This window comes from Tachyglossus aculeatus, chromosome X5 (genome assembly GCF_015852505.1).
Source record: "Tachyglossus aculeatus isolate mTacAcu1 chromosome X5, mTacAcu1.pri, whole genome shotgun sequence".
Lineage (NCBI taxonomy): Eukaryota > Metazoa > Chordata > Mammalia > Monotremata > Tachyglossidae > Tachyglossus > Tachyglossus aculeatus.
The window spans coordinates 10,339,013-10,356,693 of record NC_052097.1 but is presented as its reverse complement, the minus strand read 5'-3'; the positions used below and the strand labels follow the sequence as shown (position 1 = coordinate 10,356,693).

General features: G+C 46.0%; 1 non-coding gene across 1 annotated transcript; it reads left to right on the top strand.

The window, feature by feature from the left end:
* Positions 1-372: 372 nt before the first annotated feature.
* Positions 373-505, top strand: LOC119947787. The gene has a single exon (XR_005456583.1). It is a non-coding gene; the product is annotated as a small nucleolar RNA SNORA7 (small nucleolar RNA).
* Positions 506-17,681: the final 17,176 nt, after the last annotated feature.

Genomic DNA, 17,681 nt, shown 5'->3' with positions numbered 1-17,681 from the left:
AGAGGAAGTCTCATTCTCATGAGACATAAAATGAAGCAAAAGCCATTCTTTGGTGAATATGAAGTGAGAGAGGTTTTCCAAAGAAAATGCTGCTTCCCTGATCTACAGGAAGAGAAAGCTGATAACCCGCGACCGTGGAGAGGAGACTTTTAATATTGAAGGTTCCGCTTCTGTCTGTATGAAAAAGGTTATCTGCCATCTGTTGGGATGAGAGAGGACCCTTTGTGATGGGACGTTGAACCAAGATGGGAGACTGAATGTCAGGGCTGGACTGGTAACTAGGATCTAACACCCAGCTGCATTTGATTCTCTGAGGACTGATGGGAGTCACCAGGAAGTTCTGAAATAAATGGACGATGGCGGAACTGTACTATCCTCTCAGGATTGCATCTGGAGAGTTTCCAGTCTTCTACCGGTCTCTGCTATGGGAAGGAGAGTCAGGCAGAGGCCCTTCCATTCCTAGCTTGGGCAGTGTCTGGTGAGTGGAAGGCAATCTGCTACAAGGCAAAACTCACTTGTGCTTGGCAGAAGCAGCTCGGGAGAGAGTCGAGGGCGGAAACTCAAGTTTACTGCATGGAAGAAGGCAATGGTGGACCTCTTCTGTATTTTTACCAAGAAAACTCTCCGGATCCAGTACCAGAACAATTGCAGATGGAGACCGGGGCATTCTGGAAGAGATTCCTCCACGGAGTCGCTATGGGTCAGAGACAACTCGACAGTATAAAACAAGAGAAGAACTGTACCACGACCATTTCTTTTTCCATATTTGCCATGGGCTTACTATGTGCCAGGCTTTATATTAAGTGTTGGAGTAGATAGAAGCTAATCAGGTTGGACACAGTCCATGTCCATGAGGCTCATAATTTTAGTCCCCAGTTATAGATGAGGTAATTAAGGCCCAGAGAAGTGAAGTGGCATTGCCCAAGATCACACAGCAGACAAGTGGAGGAGCCAGGATTAGAACCCAACTCCTTCTGCCGCTCAGGCCTGTGCTCTATCCATTAGGACTTGCTGCTTCTCATTCTTTGTGAAACTTCATGGAAGGTAGGAGGAATCCTTGGAAATTTGCTCTCCCTCTTTCACGGAAGGGGAAGAAAGAGTGATGCAGTAATTAGAATTTGCTCACCATAATGTCCACTTTTCATTTTTCCACCCCAGCACTTAGTACAGTACCTGGCACACAGTAAACACTTAACAAACATCATAATTACTATCATTATTACTTCCTGTACAGTGTTTCTACTTCTGGCTTTTGGTCCAGGATGTGTATGGCTCCTTATGAAGGTGTTGAGATGAAGCAGCAATCGACACAGAGGACTGCGAAATGACACTAACACATGATGTTCTGTTCCGAACAAGCCAACAAGCCTTCTGTTTCCCGCTGTGACTGCCAAAACAAAACTCGATCCGGTTCCAAGTTTTTATGTTGATGATCCAGGCCCTGAATTATTCAGAGCAGCCCTGGATGGGTGAAGAGTCCATTGCTTTACAAGGCCTTATGTGCAAAATTCCCTTCAACAGAACATGACAATTATTCTGAGCAACTGCTGGAAACGAGAAAGAAAGAGCCTGAACTTTGCCGGCTGGAGAACTCATGATCCAGAAAATCCACTTTGGTCTCCAAACCGTGGTAATTGAGTGAGAACAACAACAGCAACAACAACAAAAAAAATCACCTTCATTTAAATTTTTGAATCAGCCTCCCTGCTGGAGGGTGGGAAATATGTCCTCTAATTTGTGTGCCTGCCTTCCAAAGAAGCAATTATGGCCTACTGAAAACAGCAGCAGTCACGAGTCAGAAGATCTGGGTTCTAATCTGCCTCTGCTTTTTGCCAGTTGTGTAACATTGGGCAAGAGACTTAACTTCACTGGGTCTCAGTTTCTTCATCTGTAAAATGGGGATAAAATGTTCTGGGCACAGAGTAAATACTTAACAAATACCATGACTGTTATGATTTTATTTTCAATGTACGTAAAGAATACAGTATTCTCAAGACAACAGGCACTCAGAGGCTGTGTAACTTGCAGTTAATACACCGAAAGTATTTATTTTTCATTCTGGGTGCTGTACTTATTGTATAAAAGGCCGGGAGTTCACAACTCAAAGCTTCCTAACTAATAAATGGACCAAAGGCATGTTCTGAACAGATGGATTAGTAATACCATCAGAGGTGGTGGAGGTAGGAATAGTAGTAGTATTAGCAGCGGTAGTAGTAATAATAATAGTAATTACTTAGCACTTTAAATGTAGTTTACAGCAATTATGCCGATTTGAAGATGGGGCTTCTCACAGTCCATAGCAAACTTAATTGGACTCTCCACTTGCCAAGCCTGTGATTATTCAAAATCCAAGACCCACGCTTCAAAGGCCCACCTCTGACTATTGAAACAGAAGGGAACATTTTCATCGTGAGGAAAATTTCACAGTAAAAATAGCCTTTAAAGAAGTCACACATCATTAGCAAACTAATTAGTCTCTGCTGATGCTCAAGGACACTTCAGAGAGACTTAGAGGCTGGTTTTCTTAAGAAGCTTTGAAAAGTTTCAGTGAGCATAAGGAGAGATTTCCTTTCCCAAGAGTTTACTGTAATTCAAATCTCCCACACGGAATGGGAATTTCTGAAAGGGAATCGAAAACAGCTTTTTGCAGTTTCTACTGTGTGACACTAAACCTCCTGTGGCCTTTCATATTTGTGCAGTCATTGTACTTGGAAATGCTGCAGTTAATTTATTCCGAGGGTAGCGAGTGAAACCCAGTGATAAATTAAATGTTTAATAGTGTCAAGAATCAACATATGTATTAGAACTGAAAGTGAAGAAGTAAGCGTTCCTGCCAGTCAACCAGTCTAGGAAGACTTCTTTAATCATTTCTTCTTTGGAGATGATTTACTTCAAAAGGACAAACTCATTTTGTTTGTGTAGCATTCTGTAGGTGGGATACAAGATCATGCCCCTCCCAACAATAGCACATAAGGCATATTTAAGGGGCTTATTTTAAGTCAGCTTTACTTTAAGCCCTAATTATATCTGGCAACCGTGAAACCACAAATAGGAAGAAATTGAAGTGAGATCTACTGAAGTAGAAGAAGAGCAGCAGCATGGCTCAGTGGAAAGAGCATGGGCTTTGGAGTTAGAGGTCATGAGTTCAAATCCCTGCTCCACCACTTGTCAGCTGTGTGGCTTTGGGCAAGTCACTTCACTTCTCTGTGCCTCAGTTCCCTCATCTGTAAAATGGGGATGAAGACTGTGAGCCACCCGTGGGACAACCTGATCACCTTGTAACCGCCCCCCCCCCCCGTGCTTAGAACATTGCTTTGCACATAGTAAGTGCTTAATAAATGCCATTATTATTATTATTAGAAGCCAGCCAAAGTCCTTGTAATACTAGTAGTTGGAGTAATAGTAGTGATAGTCATAGTAATAGTAACAATAGTAATAATGATAGTAATTATGACATTTGTTAAGTGCTATGTGCCAAGCACTGTTCTAAGCGCCGGGGTAGATATAGGGTAGTCGGGTTGTCCCACATGGGGCTCACAGTCACAATCCCCATTTTACAGATGAGGTAACTGAGGCCCAGAGAAGTGAAGTGACTTGCCCAAGGTCACACAGCAGACAAGAGGCAGAACCAGAATTAGAACCCACAACCTTCTGACTCTCAGGCCTTGCTCTATCCACTACGCCATGCTGCTATTAGTAGTAGTGATGGTGATGGTGGTTGTAATAATAGCAGAAGTAATGGTAGTAGCAGTAGTAATACTAATAGTACTAGTGATAGTGGTAGTAGAAATAGTACTATTCATTCATTAAATAGCATTTATTGAGCACTTACTGTTTGAATAGCACTGTAGTAGTAATAATAGAAGCTATGGAAGTAAGAGTAGAAGTAGTAGCAATAATAGTAATAATAGTAGTAATTAGTAATATTCGTAGTTGTAGCTCAAGAAGAGATCTCCTGCCTTGTCTCAAAATCCACCCCCTCCCCATGTGCATCTGACCCCATCTCAGAGAAGCAGCATGGCTCAGTGGAAAGAGTCGGCTTTGGAGTCAGAGGTCATGGGTTCAAATCAAATCCACCAATTGCCAGCTGTGTGACTTTGGGCAAGTCACTTCACTTCTCTGTGCCTCAATTACCTCATCTGTAAAATGGGGATAAAGACTGTGAGCCCCACGAGGGACAACCTGATCACCTTGTAACCTCCCCAGTGCTTAGAACAATGCTTTGCACATAGTAAGCACTTAAATGCCATTATTATTATCTCTTCATACCTTATCAAAACACTTTTCTTCTTCCTTCTTCCATCCCTGACCACCATCTTCAACTGTTCTTTCTCCAGTGACTTCTTCCCCACTTCTTTCAAACATTCTTACATCTCCCCTGTCCTAAAAAAAAACCCCTCTCTTGACCCCATGGCTGCCTCCAGTTATCGCCCCCTCTCCCTCCTACCATTCCTCTTCCAAATCCTTGAGCGAGTTGTCTACCCCAGGTGTCTCAAGTTCATCTCTTCCAATTCTCTCCTTGTCCCTCCTCCATTCTGGTTTCTGTCCCCTTCACTCCAAAGAAACTGCCCTCTCAAAGGTCACAAATAATCTTCTTGCCAAGTCCAATGGCGTCTACTCCATTCCAATCCTCTTCCACCTGGTGCCTGCCTTGGACGCTGTCACTCACCCCATCTCCTGAAAACATTATCCAACCTTGGCTTCACTGACCGTGTCCTCTCCTGGTTCTCAATCAATCAATCAATCAATCAATCGTATTGATTGATTCTCCTCCTCTCTGGACACTCATTCCCATTCTCTTTCAGAGGCTCCTCATCTGCCTCCCCGATAAATGTAGGGGTTCTGCAAGGTTCAGTTCTGTTTCCCTTCTATTCTCCAGCTATGGAGAACTCATTTGCTACCACAGCTTCAACTACAACCTCAATAAAGATGATTCCTAAATCTGCATCTTCAGCCCTGATCTCTCTCCCTCTATGCAGTCTTGCACTTCCTCCTGCCTTCAAGATATCTCTACTTGGATGTCCTCCTGTCACCTCAAACTTAACATGTCTAAAACAGAACTCCTTTTCTCTCCACCAAACCCTGTCCTTCCCCTGATTTTCCCATCACAGTAGATAGCACCACCATTCTTCCTGTCTCACAGATTACTAAATATATAGGTTGAATGAGAGAGATGAGTCAAGGATAACGCGAAGGTTACGGGCTTGTGAGACAGGAATGTGACTATTATATTCTTATATTGTATTCTCCCAAGCGCTAAGTACAGTGCTCTGCACATAGTAAGACCTCAATAAATATGATTGACTGATTGAAGCAATCGATCCCCTCTAGACCATAAACTCATTTTGGGCAGGAAAAGTGTCCACCAACCTCTATCATAGTGTACGGTTCCATGCGCTCAATAAATATGATTGATTGATTGATAAGCAAGATAGGAAGGTCATTCACTCAATCATATTTATTGAGCGCTTACTGTGTGCAGAGCACTGCACTAAGAGCTTGGAAAGTACAATTTGGCAACAGGAATTCGGCAATTAGGAAGTTGAGGCAGGTTACTAATATTGCATCTAGTGCTGTGACTTCTGCTCTTCTCACTACATAAAGACTTCCTTGGGGGTTTCTCCTCATCCACGATGGAGAGAATGAAAATCAAAATTGGAAATCTCTTTAAATCCTCATCTGAAAAGAATGAAAGCATCAGCACCCTTGGGGTCTGGCTGTCAGTCAGGCAGACAGCCAGGTTAATCAGGAAGCATGTGGGACAACACAATCTCCTGGAGAAAAAAAAAATAAGAATTGTCTCTGGGATCTTAGCCAAATTCCAGGGATCCCTTCCTAACTTGCAACCAAAGGTGTGAATTGCAATTTCCCTTTTTTTAGGTTAAAGAAGGAAGCTGATTGCATGCAGATGGGAGAGTGTTAATTTGGAACTCTGTAATTTTCTTTTTATGGTATTTGTTAGGCATTTACTCAGTGTCAGGCACTGTACTAAGTGTGGTGGATACATGCTAATTAGACACATTCCCTACCCCACTTGGAGTTTACAGTCTTGATCCCCATTTTACTGTTAAAGTGACTGAGGCACAGAGAAGTCAAATGACTTGCCTCCAGTCACACAATAGACAAGTGATGGAGCCGGGATTAGAACCCAGATCCTCTGAATCCCAGGCCTGTGCTTTACCCACTAGACTACGTCGTTTCCTGTAATAGAGCTGAAGGATCATTCTTATCTGTCTTTATGGATCAGGGAGTTTGTGGAGGGGATGAAAAAAATCTGGAGAGAATTGTAAAAAGGAAAAAAAAATGGGGAAAGGGAATGGGAAATTAATCTCATGAGGGAAATCTTAAAACTTGTGGTCATTTAGCCTAGAGAGAAAAATGTATCAGGAAAGGTTGGGGCCGGGGAGGGGGCGGTGGTATTAATAACTACCTTCAAATCAATGAAGGGGCTTTCATGAGACTGATTACATGGTCTCCGGGTGCCCAGGGGGTTGAATGAAAGAGAATGGGCTTAAACGAAAACAAATGAGACTTTGATTGGACAGAGGGAAGAAACCTTAGATTATTTTAAAGGGAAAAACACAGGTGCAGGTTCCATAGGACTCTGTGCTGAACTAGCAGCTATCTCAATCAGTTTCCCCTGTGTCAGAGTTCATCTGTCTCCTAACACTTTTGTCTCAAAATGCTTTAAAAGAGAGACTCTGGAGATTTCAGACTAAATCATCAGCTCCTTGAGAGCGAGGATCATGCGTATCAACTCCATTGCCTTGTAGTCTCTCAAGATCTTAGTACGGCCTTCTTCATCTTCATTATCACCTTTGAGTGCTTACTGTGTACAGAGCACTGTACTAGACAGCTTGGGAAAGGACAATACCATAGAATTGGTAGCCACATTCCCTGACCACAATAATAATAATGATGGTATTTGTTAAGCGCTTACTATGTGCCAAGCACTATTCTAAGCAAGGTAATCAGGTTGTCCCACAGGGGGCTCACAGTCGTCATCCCCATTTTACAGAGGAGGGACCTGAGGCACAGAGAAGTGAAGTGGCTTTCCAGCAGATAAGTGGCAGAGGCAGGATTAGAACCCATGTCCTCTCACTCCCAAGCCTGGGCTCTTGCCACTAAGCCATGCTGCTTTTCCGCAAGGAGTTTAGTGTCTAGATGCAGTCGGTGTTCAATAAATACCTTGGATTGATTGGTCGCTCAATGCTTATTGCTTTGGTATCCTACTCCTGAGCCCAGACTGCCGTGTAGTTGTTTGATGGCATACAAAGCTTATTTTTAATACCTAGTAGAAGGAAGGAAGTTGTTTTTCTCAAAGCAAACCCAACTGGGAGAGAGTGAGCAGAAGAAGAATAGTTTGATGAAACGACATGCTTTCCATCTTCTCATGCCGAAAGAGTCACTTTGGTGAGCGTGTGGCTTAGTGGTTACAAAACGGGCTTGGGCGTCAGAAGGACCTGGGTTCTAATTCCAACTCCATCGCATGTCTGCTGTGTGACCTTGGATAAGTCACTTCACTTCTCTGGGCTTCAGTTACCTCTTCTGCAAAACGGGGATTAAGACTGAGAGCCCCACGTGAGACAGGGACTGTGTCCAACCTGATCAGCTTGTATCTACCCCAGCGCTTAGAAAAGAGTGCTTGGCACTTAGTAAGCACTTAACAATGACCATAATTATCATTAACACTTTGCTTCAGTTGGAGACAGCCACACCTCCATTTCACACTTCCATTTCTAAAAATATTACAGTTTTGAGGTCTTCATTTCTAGAAAAATAGCAATTAGCTTTTTCCTTTAGCTAACGGAAGCCCTAAATGCCAAATTACATATCTGCATTCACTAAAGACGAGTTTCGGCCTTAAGGATTTGCCTTTTCTTAGGTACTATTACCAGATGTCCTGCAATAATTTTAAATTGGAATAGCCATATTTAAAAGAATTACCCGGGTATCAGTCATCTCCGGAGTCTGTCTCGACATAGCCCATTAGTGCAATTATATGCTGTGTTATGTAAAGACTCAGAGTTGTTTTTCTCTGCAAACATTGAATTAGAAATGTAACAATAATAATTTTGAACCGGAATCCTCTTTCGCTGAACCTCTCCGCTTTGAAAATCCAAATCAGTCGTGTTGGTTTGAGTGCTTACTGTGTGCAGTACACTGAACTAAGTGCTTGACAGTGCATTATAACAGAATTGGTAGGAAGCTTCCATGCCCACTGAAGTTTACAGTCTAGAAGGGGAGACAAACATTGAAATAAATTACATCTATGTACGTAAATGTTGTGGGGCTGAGGATGGGATGGTTAAAAAATACAAATCCAAATTACAAACGTGCCACAGATTGAGAAGGGAGTAAGGGAAATTAGGCTTGGTCAAATCATGGATAGCAGAGAATGAGGTGGAGATGGGGTGGAGTCAGAGCTTCCGGCAGGGTTTATAGGTCAATATTTACAAATCATTGCTTACAGAGTGTTATTTACAGAGCAATATTTACAGATTGATGTTTATAGATCCAGTATTTACAGGTCATTGTTCTCAGACTGCTGTTTATGGCTCTGTGTTTACAGATGGGTGTTTGCAGATCAGTATCTACAGATTAGTGTTTACAGATTGGTCAGTCGATCAGTCAATAGTGTTTATTGACCACCTACTGTGTGAAGAGCAGCGTACTAAGGCACTTGGGAGAGAATAATATAAGGGAGATGATAGATACACTCCCTGCCTAACCACAAAGAGTTACACCCTAGAGAACTAGACTGTAAAATCTAGGTGTTCAAAGATCCATGTTTACAGATTCGAATTTATGAGCTTTTTGTTAAGCTCTTACTGTGTGTCAGGCACTGGACTAGGCGCTGGGGCAGATACAAACTGATCAGTTGGACACAGTCCCTGTCCCACATGGGGCTTATAGTCTTGATCCCCATTTTACAGATGAGAGGACTGAGGCACAGGGCAGTTAAGGGAGGCTTCCCCGTCACACAGCAGTCAAGTGATGGAGCTGGGATTAGAACTCAGGTCTTCCTTACTCCCAGGACCATGCTCCGCCTACTAGGCTACACTGATTCAGGTTGGTATTTACAGATCAATGTTTCTAGATCAGTGTCCCGCATGGGGTTTATAGTCTTGATCCTCATTTTACAGATGAGAGGACTGAGGCACAGGGAAGTTAAGGGAGGTTTCCCCAGTCACACAGCAGTCAAGTGATGGAGCTGGGATTAGAACTCAGGTCTTCCTTACTCCCAAGGCCATGCTCCATCCACTAGGCTACATTGCTTCAGGTTGGTATTTACAGATCAATGTTCCTAGAGCAGTTTTTGTCTATTGATGTTTACAGGAGCAGCCTGGCCTAGTGGAAAGAACACAGACTTGAGAGTCAGAGGACCTGTTTTTTTTTTTTTAAGCGCTTACTATGTGCAAAGCACTGTTCTAAGCGCTGGGGGGATACAAGGTGATCAGGTTGTCCCGCGTGGGGCTCACAGTCATCATCCCCATTTTACAGATGAGGTAACTGAGGCTCTGAGAAGTTAAGTGACTTGCCCAAAGTCACACAGCAGACATGTGGTGGAGCCGGAATTCGAACCCACGACCACTGACTCCAAAGCCTGGGCTCTTTCCACTGAGCCATGCTTCTTCTCATCCCAGATCTGCCACATGTCTGCTGGATGACCTTGGACAAGTCTCTTGACTTTTCTGTGCCTCAGTTTTCAAATCAGTAAAATGGGGATTAAGACTGTGAGCCCAATGTGGGACATGGACTGTGTCTGAAATGATTCTACCCCAGTGCTTAGTACATTGCTCTGCGCTTAATAGGCACTCAATGACTACCATTGATTTATTGATTGATGTTTACTGATTAAAATTTACAAGCACACAATTGATATTTACTGGGAGCTCGTTGTGTGCAGAGTTCGTTGTGGTTAGGGAACTTGTCTACTGACTCTACTGTACTGTATTCTCCCAAGTGCTTAGTACAGTGCTCTGCACACAGTAAGAGTTCAGTAAGTATGATTGATTGATTGACTGAGTACTGCACTAGCTATGTGGAAGAGTACAGTAGAATTAGTAGAGAGAAGCAGCATGGTGCAGTGGATAGAGCGCTCAATAAATACCATTATTATTATTATCACCTCTTTAATAAGCAGCAAATCCTGCTCAGTTTGATCCCCTGCTGTCCCACCAAAATCATATCTTCAAATATCTCGGCTCTTTCACATCATGGTTCTGACACAGTGCTTAGGTTATATCCCTGCCAGTGAATGAGGAAGTATCTGCTGGGTGACCTTCGGCAAGTCACTTAACTTCTCTGTGCCTTGGTTACCACATCTGTCTAATGGGGTTTAAGACTGTGAGCCCCATGTGGGGCATGAACTGTATCTAAACTGATTCCTTTGCATTTACCCCAGAGCTTAGAACAGTGCCTGGCATATAGTAAGTGCTTAACAAATACCTTTAAAAAGCTTGGGTAGGTTCCAGGTATGAAGCATAATATTTACAACTGCTAGGAGTGAAGCAGTGTTGCCTGGTGAAAAAACCATGGGCTGGGAGTCAGGGGACCTGAGTTCTAATCCCAGTCTGCCACCTGCCTGATGTATGAGCCTGGATAAGTCACTTAACTTTTCTGGACCTTGGTTTCCCCATCTGTAAAATGGGAATTAATTACCCATCATCCCTTAGACAGTGAGTCCCGGGTGGCACAGGGGCTGAGTCCAATCTGATTATCTAATACCAATTTCAGTTCCTAGTATTAGCGCTTGGTATAGAGAAGAAGCATGGCTTAGTGGAAAGAGCCCGGGCTTTGGAGTCAGAGGTCATGGGTTCAAATCCCAGCTCTGCCAATTGTCAGCTGTGTGACTTTGGGCAAGTCACTTCACTTCTCTGGGCCTCAGTTCCCTCATCTGTCAAATGGGGATTAAGACTGTGAGCCCCCCATGGGACAACCAGATCACCTTGTAACCTCCTCAGTGCTTTGCACGTAGTAAGCGCTTAATAAATTCCATCATAATTATTATTATTATATAGTAAGCGCGTTAACAAACATGACAGTCTTCTCAGGTCCCAGTTATTTAGGGCATTTCTTACCGCAAGAGAATTTGTTTTGAACTAGGAGCTTTCAAATAGAGTTTTTGGCCTACTGCCTTACTAAGAAATAAGGAAGGCTTTCATTTGGCAAGACTAAAGCTTCTCTGAGGGAAGTTCTCTGCTGAGCTGAACGGTTGTTGACTGCCCTGTCCAAGGGTTTATAGGGAATTTAAAGCAAAGTGCCTCCTATGAAGATGCAGGAAAATCAATGAAGTCTGTAGCTCCCTCGCTCTGGGAGTTTCCACATACACACACATAACGCGCCATTTAGAAACCAGGAACAAGTTGCACATAACCTATGTAATCGCCAGTCTCTTGGGAAAAATGGAATGTATTCTCGGAAACAGATATTTGGAACACATTTTATTCTGGGGAGCGATGTAGATTCAGAATCCTGAACTCTGCCCCTCAACTTTCCTGAAAACATCACACATGAAGTGTCTCCTATCAAGAATCATCCAGTGATGTTCTTTGTGAATGTTTGGCTGACGCAGACGGACGGATATTAATATAGATGACACATTTATTAGCGAGATAAAGGTTGCCGGCATCGTCTCCTGAGTATCAACTTCAAGATAAATAGAACTTGGTACTACTCAGATTGAAACAGCAGCAAGAGTCCATGCAAGGATATATTAGCTTCAAAAAGGATCTATATTTCTTAATTCCTTTGCTAGAAGTCATTTTAGGAATAATCACGGCGGAAAGGCACTTGAAAAGAATCTGGAACTGATAACTCAGTTATTTCTCCTTGGGTGCAGGCGACCCAAGGAACCAAGGCGTTGTGGAAGGCGACTGTAAGGAAAACCGTTTTTTGGTGACCATGAAAAACCAGTGGATTCTGGGAAGGAATTAGATAACTGCAGACGTGGTGGGAGTGACGGTTTGCTTCATTAATAAAATGTGAACAGCAGGAAGATGCTAATGACTAGACACCAAAGAACTTGCATAACAAATGAATTCCATCAGGAGAAAAAAAATAGTTGAATATATTGACAAGCTGAGAGGAATTCCCAAGTGAGTGTCTGGAAAGACCACTTAGAATTGTTGATAAAAGAAAGACAATGTTCTTCAAATATCACACAGCACTAACTGACTGCCTCTCCGGCCCCCCAGTTGATCTGAATAAAATGAAATGAATCCAATTTAGATGCCCAAGGAGCCCCATTCCACGGAATTGGAGCAATGACTGAGCATCTACAACAGGGCCAATCGTTCTCATGCCAGGATGTCTTTTTCCGATTAGTGTCTCTCTATACCACTGTAGATTGTCATCTCTTCAAGGGCGGGGATTGTGCCTACCAACTTTTGTGCTCACCTAAACACAAGCGCTCAATTCCTTTGATTCACCGATTGACTGCTGGAAGGAAGGCAGTGAGGAAACTGTTGACCAATTTGCCTTATTTTGTATTTCAGGTTAAAAAAATCACCTTCACCGGTGTGATTTTGCCTGCAGTTTGGATAGGTTAATGAGACCAGGGAAATATTTATTAATTTCCTCTTCTCCCACTCCCTTCTGCATCACCCTCACACTTGGATTTGTACTCTTCACTGACTCAGCCCTCAGCATTTGAGTACATATCTGTAATTTATTCATTTAATCATGATGTCTGTCTCCCCTTCTAGACTTTAAGGTCCTTTTTCATTCACAATTTGATAAACATTTACTCTGTGCTAAGTGCCGGGGTGGCTACAAGCTAATCAGGTTGGACACATTCCTTGTCCCACATGGGGCTCATAGTCTTAAATTCCCATTTTACAAATGAGGGAAATGAGGCCCAGAGAAGTGAAGTGACTTACCCAAGGTCACACAGCAGACAATCAATCAATTAATCGTATTTATTGAGCACTTACTGTGTGCAGAGCACTGTACTAAGCGCTTGGGAAGTACAAGCTGGCAACATATAGAGACAGTCCCTACCCATCAGTGGGCTCACAGTCTAGAAGGGGGAGACAGAGAACAAAACCAAACATACTAACAAAATAAAATAAATAGAATAGGTAGGTACAAGTAAAATAAATAAATAGAGTAATAAATATGTACAAACATATATACATATATACAGTTGCTGTGGGGAAGGGAAGGAGGTAAGATGAGGTGTGAGCCCACTGTTGGGTAGGGACTGTCTCTATGTGTTGCCAATTTGTACTTCCCAAGCGCTTAGTACAGTGCTCTGCACATAGTAAGCGCTCAATAAATACGATTGATGATGATGAGGGGGAGAAGAAGGAAGGGGCTCAAGCTGGAAAGGCCTCCTGGAGGAGGTGAGCTCTCAGTAGGGCCTTGAAGGGAGGAAGAGAGCTAGCTTGGCGGATGGGCAGAGGGAGGGCATTCCAGGCCCGGGGGAGGACGTGGGCCGGGGGTCGATGGTGGGACAGGAAGGCTGAGTAGGTGCGAATGAGGTTGTCGTTAATGTAACTTGGTGATAACAAGGGACTTTTTCCCGGGGTTGGGGGGCGAAGAGTCAGTCAGGACCGGACCGGGAAGGGGGGTTGGGGGGCACTAGAAGGAAGGTCGCTTAAGTTGGGGGGGGGGGGGAGGGGGAAGCAGAGGGCGTCTATGGCGGTGCTCTGAGGAGAGGAGCCTTCCGGGAGCAGCGGGGGCCATGCGGTGTGATGGCGGGCGGGCCTCTCGGGAACGGAGTCCCGGGCATCTATGGGGGCGCTCTGAGGAGAGGATCATTCCTGGAGCAGTGGGGGCCACGCGGTGTGAGGGCGGGCCTCTAAGGAACGGAGTCCCGGGCGTCTATGGCGGCGCGCTTTGAGGAGAGGATCCTTTCAGGAGCAGCAAGGCCGCGCAGTGTGATGGTGGGCTGGCGGGCCTCTCGGGAACGGAGTCCCGGGCGTCTGTGGGGGCGCTCTGAGGAGAGGATCATTCCTGGAGCAGTGGGAGCCACGAGGTGTGATGGCGGGCGGGCTGGTATGCCTAAAAGGCACAGAGTCCCGGGCGTCTATGGCGGCGCTCTGAGGAGAGGATCCTTCCTGGAGCAGTGGGGGCCACGAGGTGTGATGACGGGCGGGCGGGTAGGCCTCAAAGGAACGGAGTCCCGGGCGTCTATGGCGGCGCTCTGAGGAGAGGATCCTTCCGGGAGCAGCAAGGCCGCGCGGTGTGATGGCGGGCGGGCGGGTGGGCCTCTCGGGAATGGAGTCCCGGGCGTCTGTGGGGGCGCTCTGAGGAGAGGATCATTCCTGGAGCAGTGGGGGCCACGCGGTGTGATGGCGGGCGGGCGGGTGGGCCTCTAAGGAACGGAGTCCCGGGCATCTATGGCGGCGCGCTCTGAGGAGAGGATCCTCTCAGGAGCAGCAAGGCCGCGCGGTGTGATGGCGGGCGGGCGGGCGGGCCTCTCGGGAACGGAGTCCCGGGCGTCTATGGGGGCGCTCTGAGGAGAGGATCATTCCTGGAGCAGTGGGGGCCACGCGGTGTGAGGGCGGGTGGGCGGGTGGGCCTCTAAGGAACGGAGTCCCGAGCACCTATGGCGGCACGCTCTGAGGAGAGGATCCTTTCAGGAGCAGCAAGGCCGCACAGTGTGATGGTGGGCGGGCCTCTCGGGAACGGAGTCCCAGGCGTCTATGGCGACGCTCTGAGGAGAGGATCCTTCCTGGAGCAATGGGGGCCACGCGGTGTGAGGGCGGGCGGGTGGGCCTCTAAGGAACGGAGTCCCGGGCGTCTATGGCGGCGCTCTGAGGAGAGGATCCTTCCTGGAGCAATGGGGGCCACGCGGTGTGAGGGCGGGCGGGCGGGCGGATGGGCCTCTAAGGAACGGAGTCCCAGGCGCCTATGGCGCCGCGCTCTGAGGAGAGGAACCTTTCAGGAGCAGCAAGGCCGCACAGTGTGATGGCGGGTGGGCCTCTCGGGAACGGAGTCCCGGGCGTCTGTGGCGGCGCTCTGAGGAGAGGAGCCTTCCGGGAGCAGCAAGGCCGTACGGTGTGATGGTGAGCGGGCCTCTCAGGAACGGAGTCCCGGGCGTCTATGGCGGCGCGCTCTGAGGAGAGGAGCCATCCGGGAGCAGCAAGGCTGCTTGGTGTGATGGCGGGCAGGCGGGCCTCTCGGGAACGGAGTCCCAGGCGTCAATGGCGGGACTCTCTGACGCTCTGAGGAGAGGATCCTTCCAGGAGCAGCGGGGGCGCCTTCTCTGCTAGATTCTGCGCCTCCTCTTTCTCTTGGTCTTGGCCGTCGTTCTCTTTCTTTTCCTGGCCCTCCAACTCTTCCTGGTAGTGGTAATCCTCCTCCACCAAACACTGGCTTTCCTTCTCCGGCTAGTCCTGGTCTTTGTTCTCGGCCGGAACCCTGTTTCTTCTGTATCCCAGATCTGTGCTTTCTCCATGTTCCTTGTGGGAAGGGAATGTGTCGACCAGCTGTTGAATTTTCCACTCTCAGGTGCTTGGTACAATAAATACCACTGATTCATTGACCCTTCTACTGGCGGTACAGGTCAGACATAGACAGAACCCTAGAGATAATGATCCGGAGAGATTCTTTTGACTCCTCTAATAATAATAATAATAATAATAATAATGGCATTTGTTAAGCGCTTACCATGTGCAGAGCACTGTTCTAAGTGCTGGGGGGGAATGCAAGGTGATCAAGTTGTCCCACGTGGGGCTCACACTCTTCATCCCAGTTTTACAGATGAGGTAACTGAGGCTCAGAGAAGTTAAGTGACTTGCCCAAGGTCACACAGCAGACATGTGGCAGAGTCGGGATTCGAACCCATGACCTCTGACTCCAAAGCTTGGGCTCTTTCCACTGAGCCACATTGCTTCTCTAGATTGTAAGCTTCTTGTGGGCAGGGAATGTGTCAGTTTATTATGGTATTATACTCTCCCAAGCTCTTCGGACAGTGTTTGGCACACAGTAAGTGCTCAGTAAGTGTAATTGAAAGAATGATTGAATGAATGATGTATTGTTATATTGTACTCTCCCAAGTGCTCAGTAGAGCGCTCTGTACACAGTAAATGCTCAACACATGTGGTTGGAAGAATGGTTGAGTGAACGATGTATTGTTATATCGTACTCTCCAAAGCACTTAGTACAGTGCTCTGAACACAGTAGGTGCTCGATAAATATTATTGACTGACTGTGGACACCCTTCCCCTGGTACAATCAGCTACGCACTGCCTCTAGGGCAACGAAGGGCACATTGGCTTCTGTGACCAGCAGCCTCCTGATCTTTTATCCCTCCTCTGAAATCTCAGAGTTGGACTCAGAGGCTTCTAGAATGAGTGACATTCAATTATCCCAGAAAGACATGCTGAAAGCATGGAGCGACCCGAAGATAAATCCCTCTAGCTGACTGCTTCATTACCAAGCTGACGTCTGGCAAAGCGAAGGATCCCACAGGACAAACGTCACCGTGCTGCCCGTGCTCTGAGCCCTGGGAGGTGAGGGAAGGGGGAGATTTCAGGCTGGGTGCTTCAGAGAGACACGGAACCAAGAGCGGGGATTCCTGAGGCCAGAACCCCCATTAACACTTGTATGATTGGGTGAAGCGTAAGATATCACTGTACTGGCCCCAAAAAGACCATTTTGAGAAGCAACATGGCATAGTGGAGAGAGCCCAGGCCTGGGAGTTAGAAGGTTATGGGTTCTAATCCCGGCTCCACCATTTGTCTGCCCTGTGACCTTGAACAAGCCACTTCACTTCTCTGGGCCTCAGTTACCACACCTGTAAAATGGGGATTGAGACCTTTTAGACTGTGAGCCCACTGTTGGGTAGGGACTGTCTCTATATGTTGCCAACTTGTACTTCCCAAGTGCTTAGTACAGTGCTCTGCACAAAGTAAGCGCTCAATAAATACGATTGATTGATTGATTGATTGATTGAGACCGTGAGCCCCGCCTGGAACAAGGATTATATCCAACCTGATTTGCTTGTATCCACCCCAGTGCTTAGTACAGGTCTTGGCACAAAGTGCTTAACTAACACCATAGTTATTATTATTACTAAGAAAAGCCTCTGTGAAAATGATTCCCCCTTCTAGACTGTGAACCCATTGTTGGGTAGGGACCGTCTCTATATGTCGCCAACTTGTACTTCCCAAGTGCTTAGTACAGTGCTCTGCACACAGTAAGTGCTCAATAAATGTGATTGAATGAATGAATTGGTGATGGAATAAATCTGCAATGCAAACATCTGGTCAGTCAGTCAATTGTATTTATTGAGCATCTACTGTGTGCAGACCTCTGAATGAAGTGCTTGGAAGAATAGCAGTGTGGCTCAGTGGAAAGAGCCCAGGTTTTGGAGTCAGAGGTCATGCGTTCAAATCCCGCCTCTGCCACTTGTCAGCTGTGTGACTTTGGGCAAGTCATTTAACTTCTCTGTGCCTCAGTGACCTCAGCTGTAAAATGGGGATTAAAACTGTGAGCCCACCGTGGAACAACCTGATCACCTTGTAACCTCCCCAGCGCTTAGAACAGTGCTTTCCAAATAGTAAGCGCTTAATAGATGTCATTAAAAAAAATACCAAACAACAATAAATTGACACATTCTCTGTCCACAATGAGCTTACAGTCTAAAGGGGGACACAGACATTAATACAAACAAAATTACATGCATAGACGTGGTCCCATGGTTCAAAGATTCTCAACAGCTCCAA